Raw genomic sequence first — 18,367 nt, forward strand, 5'->3', positions numbered from 1 at the left:
TCTCTCAGGAACATAGATGCAAAAATTCTTAACAAAACCTTGACCAGTAGAAGCCAATATCACGAAAAAATACATTATCACCAAGTGATGTAAGGATAGTTCAATATTAGAGAAACAATGTAATATACCACATTAACAAGAAAAAAGAATAAGGACCATATGATTATATCAGTGATGCAGAAAAAGCATTTGATGATATCCAACACCCATTCCTATTAAAAACTTTCATGAAGACAAAATAAGAAGGGAAATCCTCAATATAATAAAGATTATATGTGAAAAACAAAGAGTTAATATTACACTCAGTGGAGAAAGACTGAAAACGTTTCCAATAAATAAGGGAACCCCACAAAGATGTTCCTTATCCCCACTTTTATTCAACATTGCTCTGGAAGTCCTAGTCAATACCGTAAGACAACAGCAACAAATGAAAGAAGTATCATTGGTTAAAGAAGTGAAAGTTTCGCTATTTGGAGATGATAGTATTTTATATATTGAGAATCCTAAGGGGTTCACAATAGGAATGCTGGAAGCAATAGAGTAGTTTAGCAGGATACAAGATTAACAACCAAAACTCCATTGAATGGGAATATTGAGAATGATATTAAGGAAATAATACCATTCAAAATAGTCCCCCACAAAGCTGAACTATCTAGGAATTAACTTAACCAAACAAAAACAAAAGGCCTGTACAAAGAAACCTACAGAACATTACCACAAGAATCCAAAAGGGGTCTACACAAATGGAAGAATATCCTGTGTCCATGGATCAGATGACGCATCATTGTGAAAATGTCAGTTTTATCTAAAGCAATCTACAAATTTAATGCAATGCTGATAAAAATTCCAGCATCATTCTTTAAAGAAATAGAAAAACCTGTGACCAATTTCATATGGAGGGGGAAGAAGCCCAGGATGAGCAAAGATCTCCTAAAAGAGAAGAACAACGTAGGTACTCTTGCACTATCTGACCTCAAACTAATATACAGCCAGTCCTCAAAACAGCCCGGTACTAGGATAATGATACATACATGAACCAGTGGATCAGGGCAAAACCCCACAAATAAAAACATTCACATACAGTCAACTGATATTTGACAAAAGCCCCAAAAGCATTAAATGGGAACCAGTTGCCTTCTTCAATAAATGGTGCTGGAATAAGTGTATATACACTTGCAGATGAAGTAAACAAGACCCATATCTCACCCCACACACAAAAACAAACTCAGGGTGTAAAACACACGCTTTCAGCATCATCAATGAGAAAGCTGGGACAAATCTAAGTGCCCTAGTGCAAGGAATACACGGGCTAACCGAGATAACAGAGGAAACACCCTTCATGGAAGGCAAAATAGATGTGTGGTGCCTATTAAAAATAAAACACTTGTGTACATCAAACACTTCATTAAAAGAGTAGAAAGAGAGCCCACAGCCTGGGAAAAGACATTTAATAATGACATAATAGACAAAAGACTAATTATTAAAATCTACAGTGTTGTAAAAGCCTACATGAAAAGAAACTAGTAACCCTCTGAGAAGGTGGGCAAAGGACCCGAAGGGACAATTCACAAAAGATGGCACTCGAATAACTAATAAACACATGAGGAAATGCTCCTGTTCACTAACCATCTGGGAAATTCAAGTCAAAACAACCATGAGAGATCATCTAAAATCCTTAACTTGAATCCAATTTAAAAAAACCGAGAACAACAAATGCTGGAGAGGGTGTGGTGAGATTGGAACTCTTACATACTGCTGGTGGACTTGTGAATACATATAGCCACTGTGTAAGGCGATATGATCTAGCAATGCCATTACTGGGCATATATTCCTAAGAAATAAGAAACAAAACGTCTGCCGTATACACACCCCGCCCCCGTATTCATTGCAGCTCAGTTTCTAATAGCAAGAAGTTGGAAATTTCCATCAGTAAAAGATTGGATGAAAAACTCTGGCATATGCACACAATGGAATACTACACATCCCTAAAAACCAGTGATGAAACCATGTAACCCATCAAGATGTGGAGGGATCTGGAAGACATTATGTTGAGTGAAGTTAGTCAACCACAGAAGGACAAATACTGTATGAGTCCACTGAGGTAGGAACAAGCAGCTGAGCTACACAACTCAGACATGTAGGCGATCCATTCTGTTGTCTAGGGGGCCAGACCGTCTTGTAGCCAGCCTGATCTGTGCCAATGATCCAGACACCATCCACTCTAGGTAAGTATTTCAAAGGTCACTTGGCAGCTGGGCACATCTGGATGCATCCTGAGGACCCATTCCAGTGCCATGGAATGCTAGTGCACTGAATCTGGATCTTCAGGGTACATGACATTCTCTAGCGGTTTCATGGGAGACACTTCATATGGAAACTTCACTGGGTGAACTAGCTTCTTCCTCAGACACACTTGTAATCTGAACAATTATGTCAGCAGGGAAGTGGAAAACAGTTGAATCAAGATTGCTTAACTATTGTTAGGCAGACAAACATGGTCTTGCTAACGCAATGTCCTATAAGCCATAATAAGATATATATTATTCCAGCAAACCTGTGATGGACATTGTTTTATTTAGGTTTTGCTTGTTCATATTAGGGTGTATCTCAGATGTTATGTCATTGGGGGCCACCCCCTTGAAGTTTATAAAATTTGTGTTATATTTTTTTCTGTTTTTCAGTAAATTAAACCCAGGATTGATGGACCTATAGGAACATCATGTAGAATAAGAGTTTGTGTGTGGGGGGGAGGGGCGGGGAATTTAGGGTTGGAGGTTGGGTTTAAAGGGAGACAAAATCAAGGAGTCTACGAAGGAAAAGTATGTTTGGAGAATAATTATGGAAGCAATTGTACAATTCTGCTTGATGTGATTTAACTATGGAATAATATAATAAATGTATTAACTTCTAAATAATAATAAAATTTTAAAAACATAGATCCAGGAATGGGTTTGGGACTTGCTCTAAATCCTAGTTCTAACTTAACAACAATTAGGTTTTACATTATGCCCCTGCTCGATACTTGCCCTCAGAAAAGGAACACAGAAGATACAGGTGCTATAGCAAAATGTGGCAAAGAAACTAGATGGTGATTGGCTATCAGAAAATAGCATCCGGGGTCTTAAAGGCTTGTCTCTATACATCTAGCCATCTAAGTGAGATGTCTGATTAGTATCAGAGCCTAACTTGTGAGAATCTGGTTTGCAGAAGGCTATGGATGACAGTGAGAGCCCAGGTTTCATTTGTGGGAACTACATAGGAAATAATAAAATTTAAAAGAGTAATAAAAAGTTTTATAAATTAATAATATATATTTCTTAAGAAAACTGCATTGGTGAGGCAAAGGTCATGTTTAAGATGCACCAGGACTTTTTTTCTGACCTGACAATGAATTTGATCTTTCTTCCAGGATTGCAAAGCTGTCCTATTAAAATTTCATTGGAGAACCTTACTCCATTCACCATAGAGCTCTGATATTGCCTCTTCAGATTTCATTTGGTTTCCCAAATTTAAAGAACATTTACAAATAACACCATTTGAGTGCCCTGAGAATGCATTAACAGATATTTTGACATGGTGAAAATCAGAGATCTCAGAATTCTTAAGGGAAAGACTAGATAGATAGAAACATCACCTTCAGAAGTATATAAAGAGATGGATTATATTTCAAGAAAAAATATCTTTAATTTTTATATTTTGGAATCACTTTCTATCTGGAGCTTTGATTCTATTCTTTCTCTTTATATTGCCTGCCTTTATCTTATTTTTAAAGTTGTTTCCTTCAACTGGTCTATTTATGATTTTACTGCTGTTATTTGGTTGAGAGTAATTTTTTATCACTGGGAAGTGTGATGGCTCACATATGCCTAAACATATTCTGTTGTTGGGTACCAACTTCTCTTAAAAATTATGTGGACTTTTGCGAGTCTGCACCTTAAATGGTGTGGGGTTTTGGGTGTCATGTACCAATATTCTCCATAGCACTTGTTTGATCACATATCCCTTCTGTGTTGTTATGTGCTAAACAGTGGTGTTTGGAGGGCAATATAAGTTGTTTTTGTAGACCCAAAGATGTAGTATTATGCTACCTGTACAGGCAGGCTCTCTTGTTTGTCATAGATAAGAGTCCAAGTTGAACTAGCTAAATTAATATTCTCCATTTTATTCACAACCTATCCATTGTAATAAGTATACAGAACTCACACACAAAATTCATGTGTCAAAAGTTTATTAAGGAATTTTACAAGTTAATGCCAGTGGAAAAAGCTTTGGGATCAAGTTGTTTAGCAGGATATGTTACAAAATTCTGTCAAGTAAGCTATAAATAGCCCAAAGGCATACCACTCTGCTATAAGCCTCAAATTAAAGGCATTCAGCTTAAGCTCCATGGATGAGCAAACCCAACATTTTGAATTACCATATATACTCTAGTATAAGCTGACCCAAATATCAGCTGAAGCACCTAATTTTACCACAAAAATTGCATTAAAAATGTGCTGGAAACCCGACTTATATATGGTATATGCCCAGGGGCACCCAACTCCAGTATACCTCAGCCTAAAGGCACTCAGCTCAACTTCTATGAGTCAGCAAATCCAACTACTGAAATTATGTGCCCAGAGACACCCCATACCACAAACCAGACTCTACACAAAAACACTTAGTGATTTCCTTGTTCTGTGAGTTCGGATGTCCATTGCTCTGTTTCATGTTCTGACTTGTGGTTCTGCTGCTGCTATTCTGTTGGTATATCTGTTTTCTGGATCCAAGAGATTCTTTGCCAATGTGTCTTGGATCTAGAGGACATGCTTCATCATTGGTTGTTGCTGGTAATGAGAGCCTTCCTTCTGCTTCTCAGAGCACTAATTTTATATATAGCAGGGTGATACTCCAGTAAATAGAGTTTGTAATTACTTGCAAGTAAATCCTATTGGTATCTCCCCTGACCTTCTTACCATACCCATGCAAGCAAAGGTCATTTTGTGGGAGTAAGAGACTGACTATAAGAGCACATTAAAGCCCATTACTTCACTGTTCATGCACTATTGAAGACTGAGTGGAGTTAGCAGTGGGTCAGGCAAGAGTTTAATGGATCACATACAACATCTAGCTGTATAGGTCAGGCAGGGACCATGGTGGGTACAGGCTCAGAGTGCAGGGTAGGCTTTGGGACATTTCTATAGGCCACACAGTCCATGGTCACTGTGGAACCTTTCTGCATGGATAATGGAGGGGATGGATTACTGTTAAAATAAGAGAGACACTAAGAAATTTCTGATCATTTCACTTCTGTTGTAATATTCCATGTGTATCTCCTGTCCACAAGTGGATACCACAGCTAATAGGAAAAAGCTATCCTTAGTTTCTAGGCCCGTCCTTTCTCTGCATTTGTCAAGGCTCTGAAGCTCTCACCCAATTTCCTAGACTTAACCTGCCCCGCCTTAGAAGTACATTACCTATATTATTAATCCTCTGTATTAGGCTTCAACAATTTAGTCTGCCTCACTTTGCTCCTGTAACACTGATTTGTATTTCCATAGTTATAAAGTGTTACAAATAAGAATCTATAATTTTGAAATACGGTGCTAGCAAAGAATATTGAAAGTACCATAATCTGCCAAAAAAAAAAAACCAACAAATAAATCTCTCTTGGGAGAAGTACAACCAGAATACTTCCCAGAAGCAATGATGGCAAGACTTAATCTGACATATGTTGGATATGCTTTCAGGAGAGACTTGTCCCTGGGGAAAGACATTAAAAAAACTTGCCTCCCTGGTGTCAGTGCTGAGTCATAGCTATCCCCACCCCACCATGGGTTTGCAAGACTGTAACTGTTTATGGGAGTAGAAAGTGAAGTCTTTCTCCTGTGGATCTGCTGGTGGTTTCAAACTGCCAGTCATGTGGATTGCAGTCCAACATGTAACCACCACACCACCAGGGCTCCTTGAGGAAGGATATTATGTTTGGTAAAGTAGAGGGCCAGCGAAAGAGACAAAAACCTTGCACAATATGGATTGACACAGTGGCTGCATAGATAAGCTCAAAACATAAGAACAATACATTTGTGTGACCTACACAGGGAATAAGCCTCCAGTGATTTCCCTCTAACTATAATTGAGGGATGGGAATAACCTGGCGATCAGATAGAGAGTATTATAGATATCAATACAATAGATTAAAATGATAGAAAGAAAAGAATGGAAAAAATCACCAAGACAAGAAACAGGTTCTTTGAAAGGATTAACAAAATAGGCCACTGGCAAATATAACAAAGAAAAGGAAAGATGCAATTACCAAAAATAAGGGAGGAAAAGGGTAGAATTACAACAGATCCTAATGAAATACAAGGAAAATAATACAATGATTTAAAATCTGTATTCAAACAAATTCGTCAATCTAGAAGAAATAGACAAATAACAAGAAAGACATCACCCTCTCAAGTTAATGCAGACAGATATTGAAAAACTCTAAAGACCCATAATGAAAGAAGAAATGGAACAGATCATTAAGAAACTAAAAACCAAGAACAGCCCCAAACCAAATGGTTTCAGAGGAATTCTATGAACTATTCAGAGAAGATAAGCAATCTTACACAGACAATTCCAGAACATGAAAATGACAATAACCTCCTGAGCTCATTCTATGAAACCAGCATAATACTTAAATCCAAACCAGGCAAAGAACCCACATGTCTAGAGAATTATAGACCAATATCTCTCATAAACATAGACGCTGAAATCCTCATCAAAATTCCAGACAAAGGAATCTTAATATTATATATATATATCACCATAACCAAGTGGAATTCATTCCAAGTACTCAGGATGGCTCAATATTCAAAACCCAATCAGTGTAATCTACCACATAAACAAAGATTAAGTAAGAACCACATGATCATTTCAACAGATATAGAAAAGGTGTTTAATAACCAAAACCCACTTTTGATCAAAACAGTAAACACATTAGGATTAGAAGGGGAATCCATCAACACAATAAAAGCCATGTATGAAAAACCAATAGCCAACATCATGCTCAATGGGGAAAAGTTAGAAACATTTCCACTGAAACAGGAACCAGATAAGGATCACCAGTCTAATTCAACATCATACTGGAAGTCTTAGCTAGAGCCATAAGTTGATAGAAAGAAATCAGTGGAATCCAAACAGGCAAAGAAGAAATGAAACCCTCTGTTTTTGCTGATGATATGTTCCTATATATAGAAAACCCAAAATTCTCCTCCAAGAGCCTATTGGAAACCATCAAGGGTTTTCTTGAGACAGAAGATTACAAAATTCACAATTATAAGTCAATTGGATTCCTGTATACCAGCTATGGGAGCTATTTAAAAGGCATTAAGAAAGCAAAACCATTTACTATAGCAGCACAAAGGGTGAATACGTAGGCATCAACTAAGGAAATAAAAGACTTATATGAGGAAACGACAGAATATAACAACAGAGAACCAAAAAGACCTACATAAATGGAAGAATATTCCGTTCTGATGGACAGGCTGCCTTAAAATTGTGAAAATTTCAATACTCCTGAAAACTGTCTACAAATACAGTGCAACCCTAATTCAAATCCCAAATTCCTTCTTTAACAAAATGGAAAACTTAATTATCAATTTCGTATGTGTAGACAAAAGACCCAAGATTATCAAAGAACTTCTTTAAAAGAAGAACCAAGTTGGAGTCCTTATACTACCTGAACTAAAAATGAACTACATAACCACAATAGTCAAAATTGTGGTACTGGTACAATGAAAGATATATAGACCAATGGATCAGAACAGAAAAGCCATAAATATATCAGCATGTATTTATGGCTGACATAAATATATCAGCATATAGGCAACTAATCTTTGAATACAATGAGACAAAGCCAATCTTCAATGGTGTGGGAAAACTGGATTTCCATATGCAGAATAAGGAATCTCCCTGTGCACAAAAATGACCTCAAGGTGGATTCAAGATGTAAATTTAAACCCCAGAGCTATCGGGATCATCAATGAGAAAGCTGGGTCCTATTTCAGGGTTTACACAGACTACCAAGTATAATGAAAGAGACACACATCAGAAAACAAGACAGATGACTGAGACATGATAAAATTACACCACTCATGCACATCAAAAGATTTCATTAGGAGAATGAAACAAGAGCGCACAGACTGGGAAAAATATTTTTTACCAATGATACATTGGTACATTGGACAAGGATCTAATTACCAAAATATACTGACTAAAGCTCAATAAGAAAGATCCAATTGAAAAATGGGAAAGACATGAGCAGATAGTTCACGAAAAATGAAGAACAAATGATTAACAAACATGAAAAATTACTCATGATCACTAATGACCAGGGAGGTGCAAAATAAAACCACACTGGAAAAAAAAACACAATAAGATACCATATGTGGTAGTTATATAATCTTTTGTCAATTTGAGAGAATTATGAGTGAAGGGGTAGAGTCTAGGCTGTCAATCGGGCCATAGCTAATGAGGCCTCTGTGTGGGCATGAACTTCTCCTGAGGGTTCTGGGAATTCCTGTGTTCCTCCTTGGAGGTGGCAGTCTCTTTCTCTCTCTCTCTCTCTCTCTCTCTCTCTCTCTCTCTCTCTCCTCTCGACTCACTCCTGGGGAGAAAGTGCGACTGACAAAACACATTGTACTCTATTAGTGCCCTGAACTGGAGAAGCCACGTGGAGAAGTAACGGGCCAGCACTGAGATGCTTATGCCACTAGATCCATAAGACTTTCCATCCACTGGCCCGTGATCTTCCTGCATTTGGCACCATTGCTTGTGTTTCATGAGTCTGAAGAGGATTTTATAGATTGGTATTGGACATATGGACTAATATCCTATTTATGGACTTTCTCTGACCTAGACTAGGATATTTTCTCAATATTCAATTGCTCTTGTATATAAAACTCTTTCTTACACACATATGTCTCCCTGGATTTGTTTCTCTAGTCTACCCAGACTAACATACTATTCTACACCCAACTGCCAGCCCAATTCAATAAAACCGAAAACAAGTGCTGGAGAGAATGTGGTGGGATTGGAACTCGTATGCAGTATTGGTGGACTTGGAAATACATACAACCACAATGGGTAATGAATGATATGGCAATACTTAAAACAACTGAGAATCGAAATCCCATGTGACCGAGCAATGCCACTATTAGGCATAGTCTCAAAGAAATAAGACATATGAGTGGATATATGCTCTTCCATATTTATAGAAGCACGGGTCACAATAGCAAGAAACTGGAAACAGCTCAAATGTCCAACAGTGGAGAAATGGATAACGAAACTATGGTATATACACACAATCCCTCTCTACAAAACAGTGATGAAACACCACAAGACATGGAAGGACCTGGAAATCTTTATTCTGCGTGAAGTTAGTCAATCACAAAAGGCCAAATATTGTATGAGTCCACTACTGTAAGAAGAAACACCAATTGAGGAATCCTTTGAGACCAACTCCTAAAGAAAGGGGAAGACTATCTGCCTAACAATCATGAACCATACATAACCCATTTTATGTTCACTTCATATGAACCACCTTGAAAGAAGAGACCGCACACCGGCAAAGATCACTCCTTCAAGAATGAGGAAAAGAAATAAAATCATCCAGGCTTCAACAAATCAACAAACCCTCAACAGGAAGGAGAGGAGAAGCACACTTGGAAACCAGGTTCAGACCAGGGCAGGGGAGCAGCGACGTTCCAGAGGAGGTGCTGATAATTACGTTGGTGGGTATGGTGGCAAAATGGGGAGGAGTCCTCTCACATCGGGAAGGTATGCTAGATAATCTTTGTAGAGGACCTAAGGGGAGAATGAATCTGGGTCTATGTTCCTGGGTAGACACTTCATATATCTTTCTACCCAACCCCCATGATGACCTTAGACACTAGCCTAAGAGCGAACATGGCATCTTCTAAGGGCCACACAAGGACTTAATATGAAAGACTGAATTAATTAACTGAACCCTACCAGAACTACTTTTACTCTTTTGGATTTAGGACTGAAATACTCTGATGGGAGAAGCAAAGTATGGCCACCCTGAAACTGTGGACATGGCGGTCATTGGACCTTGGACGAGATACCTGACTTAGGGGGTATCCAATGAGAAAGGATACAGAACCATCATGTGTTTGTTACCTCAATGCTCCCCCTGCATTAATAGCAAAGGTTTTAATCTGAGAGGCAAGGATCTGCCTTTGTAAGAAATGCTGCAGGAAAATTTCCCCAAGCTTCAACCCCTATGCTCAATGTAAATAGAGCTCAATAAATAAAGAAATTAATCTATACCAAGCAATAACGCATACATAGCAGCTCACAGTGGACTATGCTAGTATCGACTCCTCATACCATCAGGACCTTAAATTCTATTTCACTGGATAAATTAGTGATGTTATCAGTACAATGGCCTTATATCCTACTGGAAGGATTGACAAATTTATTCTTGTTTGGGGGGTGTTTTTTAAGGGTTTGTGTGTGTGTGTGTGTGTGGTTGTTGTTGTTTTCATTTTTCTCATAATATGACCATCAAAGTAAACCAGAGTAGTTCATAACCAGTGGACAATCAGATGTATTATGGCCACACAAGTAATTCCAGCCCAAACCCAAGAACACTTAGTTCTTATAACATGGCTCTGCTTGATACTTGCCTTCAAGAAGGGATCAGTGAAGGTAAGGCTGCTACAACAAAGTATGGTCAAGAATATGGATGGTACCTAGCTATCATTTGGGATAGCATCTGCGGCCAACTAAATCCACATGGTACAAGTACTGTGTGCTCCAAAGATGATGAAAACAAAATCCAAATATGATGAATGTAAAAGTATCAGAACTTGAATTTTTACCACCTAATTTGAAGAAGGCTACAGAGGAAAGTGGTGGTCCAAAACCCCTCTGCAGCGTATCTAATCAAATTATGACACTGGCAGATAACCAGGCCACAGGTGAGGGACTTGAACAGCTTTGCCATCTAACAGAGATTATTATAAACTTGATGATGGTGGATCAAACCATGATATAATATGATAGTCAGCTGACCTCCCCTCATGATTCATCTTGTATTTTCTCTAAGCTCCAATATTCATCACTTGTTCCATGACAGAAATTTCTTCTCTGGCTTTTAAAATATAATCGGCAGTCTTTTCTTTCTTACTCTTTATTTTAATTTTATCTTTATATTATTATTACTATTATTATTGTTGTTATTGTTATTTTCTTCTTTCTGTTTCATTTTGTTTTCTATTGTTTCTGTTAGGGTCCCCATTTTATGAAGCACAGAAACGGTGGATGAATAAAAAATAACAGATGCAATGATTTATAGGGAACAGTGGTGGGTGATGTGTGGGGAGGGTGAGGGGAATTGGGGAACAAACAAAGAATGTGGGAGGGTAGAGGGAGCACTAGAACGTTTTGTGATAATGTTTATACAACTCTTTTGAAAAGTGATGTAACCATGAAAATGTCTGAAAAGTGAATACTTTATCTAGAAAATTGCTACTATTAGAAAAAAAGAAAAGGACAAACTTGATCTATGGTTACCATAGGTGAAGGAGGAATGGTTTTACATAGGGGATATTGAGTTGGTGTTAACAATGGTCAATTAATTTGGACAAAGAAATAAAAAAATGTTTGTACAACATGAAGAGTATGATCAATGGCACTGAATTACACATGTAGAAGCTGTTCAATTGAAGTATGCATTGTTTTATGTGTTTTTGCTACAAATTAAAAACAATTACTTGCATAGAATGAGTACAAGGAAGAAGAAAATTATGGGAATTAATGTGGTAATGATTGTACAACCCTTCTTGATATGATTGAACTATTAAATTGTATGATTGGTGGATGAAGAACCAATAAAACTGTTAAAATAAAAACTATTAATGTAGTATGGTCATAAATAGAACTTCAATAAAGGCATATAAAGTATTTGGCAGAATTAAAGTCCTTTCAGGTTAAAAAAGCATATTAGAAAATTATGAAAAGAAGCCAACAATAGTGAGCATTTTTGGAAAACGTCCAAATTTGATTATCTTAAATGTAAATCTCCACCTAATTCACAATATTTTAAAACTAGGAAATAAAAAAGAAATCCTCTAGGACTAATGATATCACTCAGCAAATTTTCAGTGTACAAGATGTTCTTAATCTGGTTTCTCTAGAGGAGCTAAATCAATGAAGTATATATACATGTGTGTGTATGTGTACTATTATTGTATTATAATACGCATGCTATTATTATTGTACTACACACAATTGTATATACACTTCCTTGATTTAGCTCCTCTAGAGCTAAATAATAATAATATATAAATATTTTAAAAATTCATGGAATGATTGCATTGAAAGTTAAGGATGACAGTAGAAGACCAAAATCCATTTTCAGGTTCAACACATGGATTAAGCCTCCAGTGACTACTGTGCGACCATAGTCGGAGCATGTAAATTAGCTTTGTTATCAGACAGAGAGCACTGTGAGGTTCAATTAAAGTGTAATACCATTTTATCTCCCCTTTGATAAATTTTACAGTTGTTTCAGTTTTAAAAAATAGAAAGAAGGGAAAAGACACATGGCTTAAGCTTCTAATGGATCCTATATGCCCACAGAGCTGTAATGTGAATAGCCTTGCTATCATGTAATTGTTGCTAGGTGTCATCGAACCAATTCCAACCCATAGGAACATTATGCACAACAGAGGGAAACAATGTCCAGTCTCTTGCCATGCTCACAATTGTTCCTATGCCTAAGTCCATTGTTGCGGCCAGCGTCAATGAGTCTCCTTGAGGCTCTTTCCTATCTCTCTCTGCCCCTGTACTTTACCTGGCTTGATGTCCGTCTCCAGGAACTGGTCTCTGCTGACATAGCCAGAGTCTATGAAATGAAATCTTGCCATCCTTGACTCTAAGGAGTACTCTGGTCTTACTTCTTCCAAGACAGAGCAGTTTGTCCTTTCAGCAGTCCATGGTATTTTCAATATTCTTCTCTAGCACCATAATTCAAATGCATCACTTCTTCTCCAGGCTTTTTTATTGTGTCCCAATTTCACATGCATGTGAGGCAATTAAAAATACTATGACTTGGCTCAGGTGCACCAGGTCCTCAGAGTAACATCTTTGCATCACAGTACTCTAAAGAGGTCGTGTGCAGCAGATTTATGTAATGCAACAAGGTGTTTGAGCTCTTGACCGCTGTTTCCATGAATGTTCATTGTGGATCCAAAAAAAAAGGTAAAATCATTAAGAGCTTCAATCTTTTCTCCGTTGTCTATAGATGCTGCCTATTGGTCAGGACTTTGGTATTCTTTACATTGAGTTGTAATCTATAGTGAAAGCTACAAGCAATGATCTTTATCAGCAAGTATTTCAGGAAACCAGGTGTATCATCTGCATATTGCAATTAGTTAATACCCCTTCCTCTAATCCTGATGCCATATTCTTCTCCATATAAACCAGCTTCTCTGATGATTTTCTCAGTATATAGAATGAATAAGTATAATGAGGAGATACAACTCTAACTCACACTTTTTCTGATTTTATACCATGCAGTTTTCCATTGTTCTTTTCAACTACTTCATGATCCACGTAGAAGTTCTGCATGAGTACAATGATGTATTCTAAAATTCCCATTTTTCTCTAGCCTATCCATAATTTTCTATGATCCACACAGTAGAATGCATCGTCAATAAAACACAAGTAAACATATTTTTGGTATGCTCTACTTTGAGCCCAAATCCACCTAACATCAGCAATGATATCCTTCATTTCTTTCATGTCCTTTTGTGATTGCGGCCTGCAGTCCTCTCTCTATGTAATACTACAACCATCGTTTAATGATGTTCAGCGAATTTTGTATGGCATATGATGTTAATTTTTCTATAATTTGAGCATTCTATTGGATCACCTTTTTGGAATGTGTACAAATATGAATCTCTTTCACTCAGTTTTCTGAAAACTGTAGCCTTCCAAATTCCTTGAAAAGACAAGAATTTACTTCCAGTGTTTCACCAGGTTGTTTAACCATTTAAATTGTCATTCTATAGATTTCAGTAGCCTTGTTTGTGGCTATTGCTTTAAATGCAGCTTGAACTTCTTGGTTAAGCACCATTGGCTTATTCATATGGACAATATCAGTACAGTACACTTCAGCTCATTACTGCCCAAAATATTGATCTTTGTACATTTAATTAAATTTTGACAACTTATACCCTTTCTAGATTTATAAATTATACAATCCACATTCTTATTACTAAAGAATGTTTGCAGAGATTTCTTCCAGTTTTGAGTCATGTCCCATCCACTGGTGAAAATTCTGATAATTCTGCTCTATCCATGCCATTAAGATCCTCTCTACTTTGAGGAGATGCTTCTTCCTTAGCTGTACTTTCAGTGCCTTCCAATCTGATGTGCTCATCTTTAACCAATATATCATACACTGATCCACTGCTATTCAAAGTGTTTTCAGTTGCTAAGCCCCCCAGAAGTGAACTGCCTATTCTTCTTGGGCTAGTCTTAGTTTGGAATCCCAGGTGAAAACTGTGCACCATGGATGACCCTGCTAGTGTTTGGAATGCTAGTGGTGTAGCTTTCAGCATCAGAGTAACATGCAAGACACCATAGTCTGACAAACTGACAGATAAGCATTCATGGGGACACCTAAATTTTCCAAATTATTTTGGATATTATTTGAGCTTATTACTTCATTGTACACTTTATGTGAAGCATAGAACAGAAATACTTTTCTCTTGGTATGTTATTCATTTATAAAGAAAATGTATTATATTTTTATCAAAAGATTATCTTCTTATCAAAAGAAACATTTTGCATTGTTTCTTCTTTTTCCAGATATTATTTATATAAGGAAATTCAGTAATTATCTGGAAGATAAATATGGGAAGCTTTATTCAACTTGTTTAAATTATAGTTATCTTGTGACATTAAATTGTATGGTATTCCCACTCCATCTAGGAGTTTATATCTTGTCATTAGTCTCTTCTTCATGATAAGCATTTAAGCAATTTCTTGAAGAAATACTTCAAGTATTTTCAAATATCAATTTGAACATAGTGGAAAATGCAGTAAAAAGTTATCCAAAAAATCAGGGTTTGTGTACTTACTACTGTGATTTTTTAATTCCTCCCCACTTATTCTGGTAATGTTTATGCAGAACAAATGTTCCATTTTTTAAATTTGTTTGTTTAAACCAAGAGTGGGGAACATCTGGCCTACGGTCTGTATAAAACTCCCAAATTAATCAATGCAAGCTAACATCACACACCTCATTAAAGGGAAACCTTTCTAGCAATCAGATTAGGGGAAAATAAATTAAATGTTTGATGAATATTTGTTGAGAATGATGTTATAAATATCCAAAGGGCCCTTGGCAGAAAAAATGGTTCTCCACTCCTTGCTAGCTAACGATTTTTCAAGGTGTAGAAAGGAAACATCTTCTCTGCCAGGTATCCTAGATTCATTTTCAGTTCTAACAGCTTGGTTTTAGACTTCTTGTTTCTTAAGGCAAACAGGAATAGCAGTAACAGCCATCTGCAATAATCCAGAGAGCCAGAGCAGTAGTTTATAAGTAAATGGAATTTACAATAGATGCCATTGTGCTGTAAGACACCTAGGGCTAAATAAATGCACATAGGAATGCTTTAATTTTTTGAAATGTAAACAGGTTAACATTTTTTGTTTAACAACTCATCTGCCTTAGTTATTTACTCTGTTATAACAGAAATACCGTACATGGATGGCTTTGACAAACAGGAATTTATTCTTCCAGAGTTTAGGAAGTTAGATATCTCAATTTAGAGTGTCCGGTATGTCCTAATTTAAGGTGACAGATTTAGAAGGCAGTCTTTTAAGTCAACTCCAAGTTAAAAAATCTAATTTTCTAAACCATGTAAATAAATTGTGGGTGAGACATTACATGTAGTCTATCCTGGAAAAATCCCTATTTACCTGTGAAGCAGTCAAATCTAGTATAAAAATTATATCTCCAAAGTAAAGTGACCAAAGAGTCATGAGGCAGACATACATTTCTGGTACACCTAGAAGTGAAGATTAAAAATCCTGAGAAAATAATCTGTTCTCTGAGATTATCTAGGCAAGGTCTCTGCCCTCCAGACTTTGTGTTGGTCATGTTCTATAGATTCTGATTGGAAAGCAGTTAGTTCTTGGCTTCAACTTCTGGCCCACTAGGGTGGTAACTTTGCTTCCTCAGCTTTGGCAGCCACATTCTCCTAGTTTAACTGAGTGCCAACTCAACATCCATGGCCCCAGAAAACCTTGTTCTTTTGACCATTGATAGCCCTTGTCCATTGGTGGAACAGATCCAGTCCCATTACCCTAGTACTCTTGAACTGAGGTGGTAAATATTTGAAAATTTGATAACTAGCAGAATATGGCCCTGTTTGAAACTCCACAGATGCAAAGGTGAGCCCAGTGAGAGCCATTCTACTAAGAAGAACACAAAATGCTGAATGGACACAAGTTAAGATACTCTTGAGGACATGACGCTGCCCTTTGAGACTGCAGAGGTTGTGGCCCTATTTTTCAGACCTAGGCAGTTCTACTTCCCTTGTTCCTACATAATCCTGTTTTAAAGGAAACATTATCATAGATGACTTTCACAAATACGAATCTATTCTTTCACAGTTCAGCATGCTAGAAGTCAATTTGAGGTGCCAATTACAGGAAGACTTTCTCTGTCTGCTATATTATAATGTAGGAGGAAGGCCCTCGTTTCCATTCAGCATCTCTTGTATTCCTTGAAGATCTCCATAAGGCTTGACAGCAATCTTCCCCTGGTTATAGGAGGTTCTCAGTAAATGAGTCCTTAGTCTCACTCTACTCCTGACCCTCTTCTCTTGATGTTGGTGAGGTTCCTCCTTTTCTACTGACCTCTCTCCTTTTATTTTTTTTAATGTTAAAAGGCTTATTTATTTACTTATCTATTTATTATAATATATTATGTTATTGGGGGCTCTTATAGCTCTTATAACAATCCGTGCATCAATTGTGTTAAGCACATTTGTACATATGTTGCCATCATCCTTTTCAAAACATTTTCTTTCCACTTGAGCCCTTGGTATCAGCTCCTCAATATTTTCCTCCCGCCCCAACCCTCCCTCCACATGAACCCTTGATAATTTATAAATTATCATTATTTTTATATCTTACACCAAGCACTGTCTCCTTTCAACCACATTTCCGTTGTTTGTCCCTCTGTAAGCTAAAAAGTGATGCATGCTGCACCCCATGACACATAGAATCAGGGCTATGACCCTAGTAAGGGTATTTTACCATAACTAATTTTACGCGGTTTAACTGGCTGATTACATCATTGGGGAGGGTTTATATCATTACAATTTTGACAAACCACTGAGAATAATGATAGCCAACTTATCTATCTATTTAGTGATGGAGGTACAACTCAACCCATGGCAACAAACACTCAAAGGTTGATGTCTTAAAACAATAACCACTTTAACTCGTGACCAGGAAATTCAGTAATTTAGACTCTTCATAGTTGAGTTGTTCTCCATGGGTTCACTTTGCATCTGTGGTAAATGGATGGGTTGCCTGAGAATGAGCTAGTATTGAAAATTCTAAGTTGGAACAGTTTGTCTCTGTTTACCTCCATCAGACTGTCAGTTTTGTTCATATACGGCAAATGCCCAAATTTCTGAAGAACAAACAGAAGCAGACAGAAAGTATAGTTTTGCTTAGACTAGCCAGTGGTTTTTAAAATTGAATTTTATTAGCTAAAGTAAATAACAACTCAAGCAGATTCAAGAGAAGGGAAAATAGATTCTGTATCTTTATGAGAGAAGCTGAAAGATTGCATTAGAGCAGATGGAAAGATAGGAATGAAAATTTTCTAGCATTTTTCCATTCACCATTTGAAAAGAAAAAAATGTTGCTGCCAAGTTGATTCTGACTCCTGGCAACCTCATGTGTGTCATTGCATAACTGTATTTCATAGGGTTTTCAATGAATAATTTTTTGGAAGTTAACCACCAAGTATCATCTAAGGAAATATCAATTTTGACCACTAACGTAACAATTTGCAATGTTTTAGTTGAAACAATATTTTAACCACTAACAGTGCAGAAAACTATCAAAACAATATATATAGATATATTTAAATTAAAAATACAACCAACTTTCATTGCTAAGGAATGATAATTATGCCTCTCACTAGCCACTAGTGTAATGTATGGTTGATATTTAAATATAACTTTTAAAAATACACCTTAGCAAAAGGTAATGCATTTTTATGATGAGTTTTATTGCTATTATTAATTGGTAGTAATAGTTTAATATCAACAGTATTTTTGAG

The sequence above is a fragment of the Tenrec ecaudatus genome, chromosome X, assembly GCF_050624435.1.
Source record: "Tenrec ecaudatus isolate mTenEca1 chromosome X, mTenEca1.hap1, whole genome shotgun sequence".
Classification (NCBI taxonomy): Eukaryota; Metazoa; Chordata; class Mammalia; order Afrosoricida; family Tenrecidae; genus Tenrec; species Tenrec ecaudatus.